General features: G+C 52.6%; 1 protein-coding gene across 1 annotated transcript in view; it reads right to left on the reverse strand.

The window, feature by feature from the left end:
* The window catches only part of KDM2B (lysine demethylase 2B), a 153,250-nt gene that overhangs the window by 108,457 nt on the left and 32,399 nt on the right, over positions 1-12,394 (reverse strand).

Below are 12,394 nucleotides of genomic sequence, written 5' to 3' on the forward strand. Positions count from 1 at the left end.
CCCGCTGCACTTTGCCTTTCCATGGTTTGGGGAAGAGGGAAGGAATGGGGCGGGGACGGACAGGGAGGAGCCAGCAGCGCGCCGGCACGAGTGGAGATAATGCGGGGAGTGGGGCTGAGCTGGTTAGAAGGCGGAGGGCTCCTGGTGCCCCCTCCCTCTGGCTGCCTTTTGCACCTCGCTTTCAGGTGGACCGGGGGCTCAGCAGTATGCAGGCGGCGTGCCCGCGTCCCTCCTCCCCATAGGCTGGAAGGAGCCTTAACCATGTGTCTGCAGGAGGCTGACAAATCAGAAGGCCTTCCAGTACATCAGAGCCCCGCTGCCTAGCAACCCCATCGGAGGGGTGTAGTTGACAGCACAGGACGCAGGCTGTCACGAAGACAGGCGCGGGCTGCGGAGCTGGCAATGGGGTGGTCAAAGTCCCGAGTCTGGGCTCCACACCGTCCTCACCTGTAGGCCGGCTGGGCCCAGCGGGTTCCCCGCCTGACGGCCTGGGTGATCCACTTCTCTCCAAGGAAAGGGGGGATCCTGAAGCCCTCACCCACCCCACCCCCACGGACCACACTGGCCTCTTCTCTCTAAGCACCACTTCAAAATATTAGTCTTCATTTCCCTAAAACCATCTCTTCGTCTTGGGTTTTTTTTCTTTTTTCTTTTTTTAATCTAACCTTGGTTTCCACCCCCTCCAGGCCTCAGCTGAACACAGTCTAGGGAAAACAATCTAAGTATGTGCGGGGCGGAGCCCGGAGAACGTGCTTCTCCTGTCGGCAGCTGGATGCCCGCGGGTACCCACAGCAGAGAGGAGAGGACAGGAGCTTGCCTCTTGGGCTGTGGGCCCCAGGGCTGCCTGGCTAACCAGGTCACCCCCATCCTGCCATCCTCCAGCTCCCCGCAACCCCGACCTCCCCAGCACGTGCAGAAAAGAATAGCTGCAAGCTGGCTGCAGTGTGCAGGGAAAGTTCTCCAAGTTGAGTCTGTGTCTGATCTGCCCTCTGGGTCACCCTCCAGCATCCAGAGGCCCCTCGGGGGGCTGGGGCCGCCTCTTCCAGACCTGCCTCTCCTGGAGAGGCCCCTCCTCCCGGTGTCCCTCATTTCCTGGCCGCCAAGCCTGGCCGCCCCTCCCACTCCGCGATCGCAGGCATTAGGGGAGCCAGGGTGGCTGGGACAGCACGGCTTTGTCCGGCCCCTGCAGCGACAGGCCACCCCCGCTCCCGCCCCGCGCTGGCTCAGGGGCTCCCCCCTGGCTGGTTTGCTCGCTCGCTCTGGCGTGACGCCTTTGCACTGACCTCTGCAGCTTCCTCTTCCCAAGCACACCGCAGTCACATGGGCACCCCGGCTCGGTGCCACGGCCGCTAAGCTCTCCCCACGGCCAACCGGCTAGCCCGGCTTCCGCCTGGGCCTCGGCCGCCCCCGGCCGCCCCCAGCTCAGGTGGCTTCTGTGCAGCAAGGCACCCTCCAAGTTGGCGGCAGATCATCGGGAGCCCCCGAACCGAGCCCTTGGGGGTTCCCGCCTGCCACGGCCGGGCCAGCCGGGAAGGAGGGCGGCAGGAGGGTCGCTGCACCTGCAGCACCAACTTTGGGGCGCTGCCTGGGGGCTGCGGAGGCGGGGCGGCCCCGCCCCACCTTTTTCCCTCCAACTTGGCGTAACTCCCCTGGTGGCTCGGGAGGCGTCCCCGTGGGGAAAGGGCCGGGAGAGGCCCCGGAACGCTGACACCCGAGGGGCACGGGAGGTGCCAAGAGCGTGCCGCACACTCGCACCCGACCCCGGGAGACACAAAGAGCGGCTCCGCGACGCCGGCCCTGTAGCCCGCGGGCGGGAGGCCACCCACACCCGCCCCGCGCAGCGCCACAAAGGAGGGGGCGCCCGGGCAGCGCGGCCCGCGGTTACCCTCGGCGGCGGCGACGGCGGCTCCCGGGCGTCCCCTTCGGCTCCCGGGCGTCCCCTTCGGCTGCGGAGGCTCGACGCGCGCCCGGCCCGGCTCCCGGCGGCAACGCGAGCCGAGCCCCCTCCACGGCGCTGCCAGGCCCCGGCCGAGGACGCGGGGCCCCCGCTCGCTGCCTTCCTTCCGCGGGGAGCCCGGCGCTGCCTGCGCTCATGCCCGCGCTGAAACTGAACACCCGCGGCGCGGGGCCGCCAGGGAGGCGGAGGGAGGCCGCGGGGCGACCTGGAAGCAGCGCGGGCCGGCGCCAGGAGACGCCCCTCGCCCGGCCGGTGGGGGTGCAGGGCTGGCTCTCCCCACCCACTGCGCCCCGTGTTCCATAGCGGGTGACGGCCAGCAAAGCCACCTTCCTAAGATGTGCCCCTCCAGATACAGCCATAGAAAGGACCCGAGCTAGGGGCTGCGGGGAGAGTGGGATCCGGAGTATGGTAGCGCTGAGAAGGGGGAAGCCGCTCTAACACCAAAGCCCACGCGCTGTGTGACCTTAAGCAACTCACTTCCCTTCTCTGAAAAGCATCCTCACTGCTAGGCACTGAAGTTCAATTCTGCATTCTAAGATGTTCTTTTACCACCCCTTCCCCAGCCTGGTGGCTTAGTGACTGTGTACCCTACATCATAGCACGGTTGAGAGACTCCTTTGAGATAAATACATATTCACCGCATCATCCAAACTATGGTACCTGGATTACTTAATCCAAACTTCACAACAACCCTAAAAAGTCATTCCCAAGATTCTTCCTGTTTTCAGATAAGAACAGGGAGGCTTGTGACTCCAGCCTCGAGTTCGGGTCCAGCCTCCAGTTCGAGTCACCAGCCTATCAGAGGCAGTGCTCACCCAGGCAGCCTGTCTCCCAGTCCCTCAGCTTTCCCCTCATTGGTCTACCTGACACACCTCAACTCTAGGAGGAGTCCAGAGGTTACAGCCAAACCTCACCACTAACCTCCAGCTGCAGGTTATCCCGCTCAAATCAGAAGTCCCACACTCAAGGTCACCAGAGTCCTTCCTCCCACACTGTCCCACACCCTTCTCCCAAACCACGAGGGGGCTGGAAATGGTCCCATGGCCTCTGCAGGGGCAGATTCCAGCCTCTCCATTCTTTCTCCAAACCCCAGCCACCAGGACTACTGAGCAATATTAATTAACAGGTTCTAATTACCAAGTGCTAATAATAATAATAGCTGTTTACATGCGTGATCTCGTTTCACCCCTAAGACATCCAACATAATGGTGCGCGCCTGTAGTCCCAGCTACCAGGGAGGCTGGGGTGGGAGGATTGCTTCACCTCACGAGGTCAAGGCTGCCATGAATCATAACTGCGCCACTGCACTCCAGCCTGGGTGACATAGGAGACCCTCTCCCCAAAGAAGAAAAGAAAAGAAAAGAGAAAGAGAGGAAGAAAGGAAGAAAGGAAGAAGGAAAAAAGGAAAGAAGGAAAGAAGGAAAGAAGGAAAGAAGGAAAGAAGGAAAGAAAGAAAGAAAGAAAGAAAGAAAGAAAGAAAGAAAGAAAGAAAGAAAGGAAAGAAAGAAAAGAAAGAAAGAAAAAGAAAGAAAGAAAGACAGACAGAAAGAGAAAAAGAAAGAAAGAAAGAAAAAGAAGGAAAGAAAGAAAGATGTGGCATTAAATGAGCTACGAGAGGAGACAGTCCTGATGGCTGGACCAGGCTATCCACATGAGAGAATTGTATTTTTAGTCACAAATGCCTCAGCTCCTTGATGGCAGGGACCATATCCGATTCATCTGTGTAACCGTAGCACCCTGCAGCAACCCTATAATTACTTCACTGGGCTCTGTGACATTGGACTGATCTTCCCCCTTTCTGGAACTCAGAGTCCCACTAATCAGGGGCCTCTAACTGGTGTCTTCATGGGTCACACCAGGCCCCAGAAGCACTTGGTTTGGCCAGCAGTTTTTTTTTTTTCATTTTTAAAGGAATTTCTCAGTTATCCACAAGCCTCACCAGCCCCTAATGTGTTTGTTTGTTTGTTTGTTTGTTTGTTTGTTTTTTAAGACAGTTTTGCTCTTTTGCCCAAGCTGGAGTGGAGTGGCATGATATCAGCTCACTGCAACTTCCGTCTCCCGAGTTTAAGCGATTCTCATGCCTCAGCTTCCCAAGTAGCTGGGACTCCAGGTGCACACCACTACACCCGGCTGATTTTTGTATTTTTAGTACAGATGGGGTTTTGCTGTATTGGCCAGGCTGGTCTCGAACTCCTGGCCACAAACACTCCACCCACCTGGACCTCCTAAAGTGCTGAGATCACAGACATGAGCCACCGCACCTCACCTAACCCTACTACCTTGTACTCACTCATTACCTGCATTGAACCACTATGAACCTCAGTTTCCTTGTCTATAAAATGGGGATAGTAACCCCTGCCTCCATTATTGAGATATGCATGCCAAGTGTCTATCACGGTGCCTTGGTCCATACACACAGGAATGCTGGCTTTCTTTGTTCCTCTTTTAAAGGTAGAGCAGTTGAGAGAAAAAGCCAGGAATCCAAAGGCCTGGGGTCTAGTGCATGGCCCACAGCATCCTCCCTGTGCCAGGCCGGTTTCCCTATCTGACATATTACACAGGGATGATCATTTATAATGCCAGCAAACATGGCTGATGAGAGAGTAGGTCTTGAGGTTAAGGGTGAATGTGCAATGTAGACATAAAATCCCCATACAGATGTGAAGGAGGGTTAATTGAAAAGTAGAGGATGAGGGCCAGGTGCAGTGGCTCACACCTATAATCCCAGCATTTTGGGAGGCCGAGGCAGGCAGATCACTTGAGGTCAGGAGTTCAAGACCAGCCTGGCCAACACGGTGAAACCCTGTCTCTACTAAAAAAATACCAAAAAAATTAGCTAGGTGTGGTGTTGCATGACTGTAGTCCCAGCTAAATCAGGAGGCTGAGGCAGGAGAATCACTGGAACCCAGGAGGCAGAGGTTGCAGTGAGCCGAGATCGCACCACCTTCACTCCAGCCTGGGCAACAGAGCGAGACTCTGTCTCAAAAAAAAAAAAAGTAGAGGATGCCAGAATTCCAATGCAGCCACATGGACAAATATCTTGCCCACCTGTGAACACTCTTCCACAATCCACTGTGGGCTCTGTCTCCCCCACAGCATGGGAAGAAGGCAGGGCAGAGATGGTAGGATCCCTACATTGTAGAAGAAGAAACAGTCCCTTCAAGAGGATGGGCCAGGTGCGGTGGCTTGAGTTTGTAATCCCAGCACTTTGGGAGGCCGAGGCGGGTGGATCACCTGAGGTTGGGAGTTTGAGACCAGCCTGACCAACATGGAGAAACCCTGTCTCTACTAAAAATACAAAATTAGCCAGCCGTGGTGGCGCATGCCTGTAATCCCAGCTACTCAGGAGGCTGAGGCAGGAGAATCGCTTGAACCCAGGAGGCGGAGGTTGCGGTGAGCAGAGATCGCGCCATTGCACTCCAGCCTGGGCAACAAGAGTGAAACTCTGCTCAAAATAAATAAATAATTAAATAAGCCAGGGGGTAGTGGCATACACATGTAGTCCCAGCTACTCCAGAAGGAGGGAGGAGGATGCCTTGAGCCCAGGACTCTGAGGCTGCAATGAGCTATGATTGTGCCACTGCACTGAAGCCTTGGCAACAGAGACAGCCCCTGTCTCAGAAAAAAAAAAAAAGAAGGAGGGAGGGTAGGAGGGAGGGAGGGAGAGAGGGAGGGAAATTTTATTTATCAAGCAGAGTCCTATAGATAAAAGAGAAAAAAAAAGAAAGGCTTGCTGGAATGAGAGAGTAGCAGAAGCCCCAAAATGTACACAAAATGTGCCCCAAAATGTGCCCAGCCCAGTGCCTTTGTTTCCTCTTCTCTGTGTGTCAGGTTCTCACTCCCAGCAATTTCCCCAGTTCCTCCTGCCACCCCCAGAAAGTACACAGGGAAGAAAACGCACTCAACTATCAATTATCTGGGGGCCAAACCCATGCTTTATGTGGGGTCCCCATTTTGCTGGGCTTTTGAGCTCCTTTACTGCTTGTCAGACCACAACATATCTTCATTCCACCAAGAAACTTGATCTCTACAAACCTGTATTCTACAGGAGCAAAGGAGGGGAGGAGACTCACTAATCCATTTCTGGAATCTATCACAGAACCCAGCGGTGCTAAGTGAAAAAGGTGAGCCCATGTCATAGAACTAGGCAACTGTGGAGGCTTTGAAACATGTCTACAAATGCTTTGATACACCTCCCTTCAAGAGGTAGAGCTAAATTCTCCTCCCCTTGAGTATGAGCTGGACTTAGTGATTTACTTTTAATTAACAGAATATGACAGGAGCAAACAATATGTGACTTTCAAAATTAGGTCATAAACGGCACTGTGGCTTCCTCCTTGGTGTTTCTTGAAGCATGCACTACACTATGGGGAACCCACTGCCATATCATGAGGACACTCAAGCAGCCCTATGGAGAGCTATGCGTGGCAAAGAACTGAGGCCTCCTGCCAACAGCCATGGGGATGCGCCATCTTGGAAGTGGATCTTCCAGCCCATAGAGCCTTCAGCTGACCGCAGCCCAGGCCTACATCATTCCCCCCACCACGACATTTCTCACTATGTTGCCCAGGCTGCTCTTGAACTCCTGGGCTCAAGCGCTCCACCCTCCTTGGCCTCCCAAAGTGCTGTGATTACAACAGGCGTAAGCCACCACACACGGCCAAGGCCTACATCTTAACACAAGCTCATAAGAGACCCTGAGCCAGAACCACCCAGCTCAGTTGTTCCTGGATTCCTGAACCAAAGAAACTGTGAGATAATGTTTGATGTTTTAAGCTGCTAAAATTTTTCTTTAGCTCTGAAGTTTTAGAATAAATATACAGCAATAAGCAACTAATGCAGGAATACTCCCAAATAACAGTCACTATCTATATGGTTCTAAGGAATTTTCTAAGACAGATGGTTCTATACATCCAATGCATTTCTGCAGGGTACAGATGAAGAAAAAGGCCATTGGCAGAGATGCACCTTGTCTTCAGTATTCATTCAGCCCAATCCTTTTTCCTGCTTTGTGTTTCTCCATGACCATTAAACCTCCTAAATTATTCCCTCATTGGCTTTCCTGTCTCTTTTTTCCCACCACAATGTGTGCTCCACGAGAACGGGGACTTGGCTTTCTGCACTGAAGTCCACCCACTACTACATAGAATCACGTCTTGCACAGAAGATAACTAATAGATTAACATACTCCTTGCAAATCTTTTGTCTCTGTGAAGGTGCAACTACCCCCACTCCACTCCTATTACTCCTACCCGTTTTTAAGTATCTCAACTGAAAATCACTGAGGCCCGGCGCAGTGGGTCACGCCTGTAATCCCAGCACTTTGGGAGGCTGAGGCGGGTAGATCACTTGAGGTCAGGAGTTCAAGACCAGCCTGGCCAACGTGGCAAAACCCCTGTCTCTACTAAAAATATAAAAATTAGCTGGGTGTAATGGCAGGAGCCTGTAATCCCAGCTACTTGGGAGGCTGATGCAGGAGAATCGCTTGAACCCCAGAGGTGGAGGTTACAGTAAGCTGAGATCTCACCACTGCACTCCAGCCTGGGTGACAGAGTGAAACTCTTTCTCAAAAAAAAAAAGAAAAAAGAAAAAGAAAAGAAAAACACTGAGTCCTAAGCCAGCCAGGCATGGTGGCTCACACCCATATTTGTAACTATCTGGATCACTTGAGGCCAGGAGTTCAAGACCAGCCTGGGTAACACAGAGAGATCCCCCCGCTGCCATCTCTACAAATTAAAAAAAATTTTTTTTTAATTTTTAAAAAGATCAGCCAGGCCTGGTGGCTCATGCCTGTAATCCCAGCACTTTGGGAGGTCAAGGCGGGCAGATCACGAGGTCAGGAGATCGAGACCATCCTGGCCAACATGGTGAAACCCCATCTCTACTAAAAATACAAAAATTAGCTGGGCATGGTGGCGTGTGCCTGTAATCCCAGCTACTCAGGAGGCTGAGGGAATCACTTAACCAAGGAGTCGGAGGTTGCAGTGAGTTGAGATCATGCCACTGCATTCCAGCCTGGCGACAGAGTGAAACTCCGTCTAAAAAAAAAAAAACAACAAAATTAGGCCTGGAGTAGTGGCACACCCCACCTGTAATCCCAGCACTTTGGGAGACCAAGGTCGGTGGACCACTTGAGTCCAGGAGGTCAAGACCAGCCTGGGCCAACATGGCGAAACCCCATATCTAACAAAATTAGCCAGGTGTGGTGGTGTGTGCCTATGGTCCCAGCTGCTCGGGAGGCTGAGAAGGGAGGATTGCTTGAGCCTGGGAGGAGGAAGTTGCAGCGACCCACAATCACACCACTGCACTCCAGCCTGGGCAACAGAGAGAGACCCTGTCTCAAAAAAAAAAAAAAAAAAAGCCAGGTACACACCTATAGTCCTAACTACTTAGAAGGCTGAGGTAGGAGGATCACTCAGGAGGCTGAGGTAGGAGGAGTCCTGGGAGTTTGAGGCTACAGTAAGCTAGGACTGTACACTGCACTGCAGCCTGGGCAACAAAGCAAGACTCTGTCTCTAAAAAATAAAAAACAAATAAACAAAAAGTTTCCTGGCCGGGCATGGGGGCTCACACCTGTAATCCCTACACTTTGAGAAGCCAAGGCAGGTGATCACCTGAGGTCAGGAGCTCAAGACCAGCCAATATAAACATTAGCCGGGCGTGGTGGTGCACACCTGTAGTCCCAGCTACTCGGGAGGCTGAGGCAGGAGAAGCACTTGATCCTGGGAGGTGGAGGTTGCAGTGAGCTGAGATCATACCACTGCACTCCAGCCTGGGCAACACAGTGAGTCTCCGTCCCCAAAAAAAAACAGAAAAAAATCGGCCAGGTGTGGTGGCTCACGCCTGTAATCCCAGTACTTTGGGATGCCAAGGCGGGCAGATCACCTGAGGTCAGGAGTTCGAGACTGGCCTAGCCAACATGGTGAAACCCTGTCTCTACTAAAAATACAAAAATTAGCTGGGTGTGGTGGCGGGTGCCTGTAATCCCAGCTACTTGGGAGGCTGAGGCAGGAGAATTGTTTGAACCTGGGAGGTGGAGGTTGCAGTGAGCCGAGATCGTGCCATTGCACTCCAACCTGGGCGACAGAGTGAGACTCCCTCTAAAAAAATAAAAATTAAAAAAATAAAAATTCCTAAGCCCATCACCAAAAGTCCTGGAGCCGGGTGGGGGAAGCAGTCGTGTGTCTGTGTCACTTCTCTCTTCCCTACTGCAGTCCTTCCCTCAGGTGTGCTGACAGCCATCTCTACCCTCCAGGGCCTCCAGCATGAAAGCTCCATGATTTCTAGAAACAATGTCATTTTAATTAAATTCTACGGAACTGTTCTATGATCCCGGAGGACTTCATCGGGGTGGGATTTTTTTACCCTGCTTATTAACTGAAATCAGTATTCTTTTCAGCAAAACAAATAGACTATTTCCAAGATGACAATTTCCTTCCTAACGAGGTTCAAATCCTCTAACCAGTTCCCATGGCCACTGACGGGGTCCGTAGATGTATTTGCCACACAATTCGACCCCAAGACAAATGGTCCTAGAAAACTGGCAGTGTGTGCACAGTGACAGACAATGGTTTAAAAAAAAGAAAAAAAAACTGGGAGTGTGTGAGCCTAATTTTTTTTTTTTTTTGGTAATTAGATAGGATCCTAAATATATTAATAGAGCTTACTATTTAAAGGAATCTTTCAATAAAGTGCAGAATATGCTGAGTATCTCAGGAAGGCAAGGTAGGCATTAATTATGAAACTGAAATCTATGTCACCCAGTGCAGTCTCTTTTGCATTCCTATATCTATGTCCGATTGGACCCTCATCCCCTCCGCTCTCCCTGCCCGTCACTCCCAATTCCACACCATGCCGTGGCCTCCTCATGTTCATGTGCCCCCACGCCATCCAATCCCCATAGCAACAGGAGGACCTGCAGAATGCAAACCTGAACACATTTCTCTCTGCTCAAAATCTGGGAGAGGATTCCAGCTGTTCTTACCGGAAATGCAGACCCTCTGTTCTGCCTGGCCCACCCCACACCCACCCTGAATTCACTGTCTCTGTTCTAGCCCCACTGGTCTTCCTTCCACAGGTCCCCTGCCCCTCCCCACCATCCCAAGTCGACTACACACAGCCAGGAAAGCCCTCCCAGTCTTCTTCACCTAAGTAACCCTGCTCAGCCTTCAGACCCCAGCTCAGAACACCTTCCCCAACCACCTTGACTGGGCGAATCTCCTCCCCTAGTACCAGCTCTGGGGCACTGTGGGCCTCATTGCAGCTGCAAGTTCCCATCTATTTCTGTGATTACTGGATTTATATCTGTCTCCCCCATACACTGTGTATGCTCCAGGAGAGCAGGAACCTCTTTTGGTTTCCTCCCCACTGTAAACCACAGTACTCAGCACCAATCAAGGGCTCAAGACATAGGTGCTAAATGAATGAATGAATCAATCAACCAATCAATGAACCATCATCTCAATCAATCAATGAGCCATCATCTGCCTCTAACTAATAATTTCTGAGTCCCACAGCCTTTTTTCGGGGCCCTTTTCACTTCTCTCCCATCTCCTCTGTCATTTTTTTTTTTGCCTTTTTTTTTTTTTTGAGACGGAGTCTCGCTCTGTCACCCAGGCTGGAGTGCAGTGGTGCGATCTCGGCTCACTGCATGCTCCACCTCCCGGGTTCACGCCATTCTCCTGCCTCAGCCTCCCGAGTAGCTGGGACTACAGGCGCCTGCCACCACGCCCGGCTAATTTTTTGTTTTTGTTTTTGTTTGTTTGTTTGTTTGTTTAGTAGAGACGCAGTTTCACCATGTTAGCCAGGATGGTCTCGATCTCCTGACCTCATGATCTGCCCACCTCGACCTCCCAAAGTGCTGGGATTACAGGTGTGAGCCACCGCACCCGGCCTTTTTGTCTTTTTTTTTTTTTTTGAGACATGGTCTCGTTCTGTCACCCAGGCTAGAGTGCAGTGATGCCATCTCGGCTCACTGTAAGCTCCATCTCCCAGGTTCAAGCAAATCTTCTGCCTCCTGCAGTTGGGACTACAGGTACCCACCACCACGCCTGGCTAATTTATTTTTTTAGTAGAGATGGGGTTTCACCACGTTGGCCAAGCTGGTGTCAAACTCCTGACCCCAGGTGATCTGCCCCCTCTTGGCCTCGCAAAGTGCTGGGATTACAGGTGTGAGCCACCACACCTGGCCTCCTCTGTCATTTGAAGCTCAGGCAGAATGTCCTCTCCAAGAAGGGAATGTCCTCTCCAAGAAGGGGATGTCCCCTGATGACACCAGCCAAATGGGATTCCTCTAGTCCCTGTTCCCCTCCCAGGACTGGAGCCGCACCTCAGGCCCCTACGCGAGGCACAGCACGTTCTCCAGAGAGTAGGGGCCTGTAGTCTTGTTCCTGTTTTTACTTCCCCATCCCAGGACCTCCGTCAATTTTGCTGCGACTGAATCCAAACAGAATGGAATTGAAAACAAGCCCTGCTCCCTCCCCACCTCGAGCCCAGTCTCTGCCTTTGATGCAGCCCAGATCCAAGGCGTGGATGGAGCTTCAGCTTGAAGGGGAGGAAAACCGCCTACAAAGTAATTAAAGAAAGAGAGAGAGAGAACTTGAAAGCAAAACCTTGAGAAGCCCAAGGGCCAGGCATGCAGTCCGCACTCACTATGCACTGAATTAAGGGCTGAGTGAATGAAAAGTTCACAGCCTTGAAGCTCCTGGGGGCATTCCTGGCAGCAGGGCTGAGCAGACAGATGCTAACGGATTCAGGCCGCCAGCGCCAACTCTTCTAGGAAGCCCAGAGCAACGGCCCTGCCTGGGACAGCCTGGACAGCCTGTGTCTCCTTCCCCTTCCTTTTTTTTTTTTTGAGACAGAGTCTCACTCTGTCGCCAAGGCTGTAGTGCAATGGCTCGATCACTGCAACCTTCGCCTCCCAGGTTCAAGCGATTCTCCTGCCTCAGCCTTCTGAGTAGCTGGAATTACAGGCGTGCACCACCACACCTGGCCAATTTTTGTATTTTTAGTAGAGACGGAGTTTCACCATGTTGGTCTGGCTGGTGTCGAACTCCTGACCTCGTGATCCGCCCGCCTCGGCCTCCCAAAGTACTGGGATTACAGGTATGAGCCACCACGCCCGGCCTCTTTCCCCTTTTAGAGTTGGAAACAGAGCTGGAAGCCTCAAAGGTGACTTCCTCCTCCCAAAATTCTGTTACTCAAGTCCTTGAACATGGAGGGGCTCAAAGGTGCTACAGCCCGTGTTAAATAATCAGTCTCAGGACTTGCTGGTCACGCCACATGTTGTGATGTCTTTGCTATTAAACCGTGGTTGGCCGGGCGCTGTGACTCATGCTTGTACTCAGGAGACTGAGGCAGGAGAATTGCTTGAACCCAGGAGGCGGAGGTTGCAGTCAGCTGAGATCATGCCACTGCACTCCGGCCTGGGAGACAGAG

This window comes from Pongo pygmaeus, chromosome 10 (genome assembly GCF_028885625.2).
Source record: "Pongo pygmaeus isolate AG05252 chromosome 10, NHGRI_mPonPyg2-v2.0_pri, whole genome shotgun sequence".
NCBI lineage: Eukaryota > Metazoa > Chordata > Mammalia > Primates > Hominidae > Pongo > Pongo pygmaeus.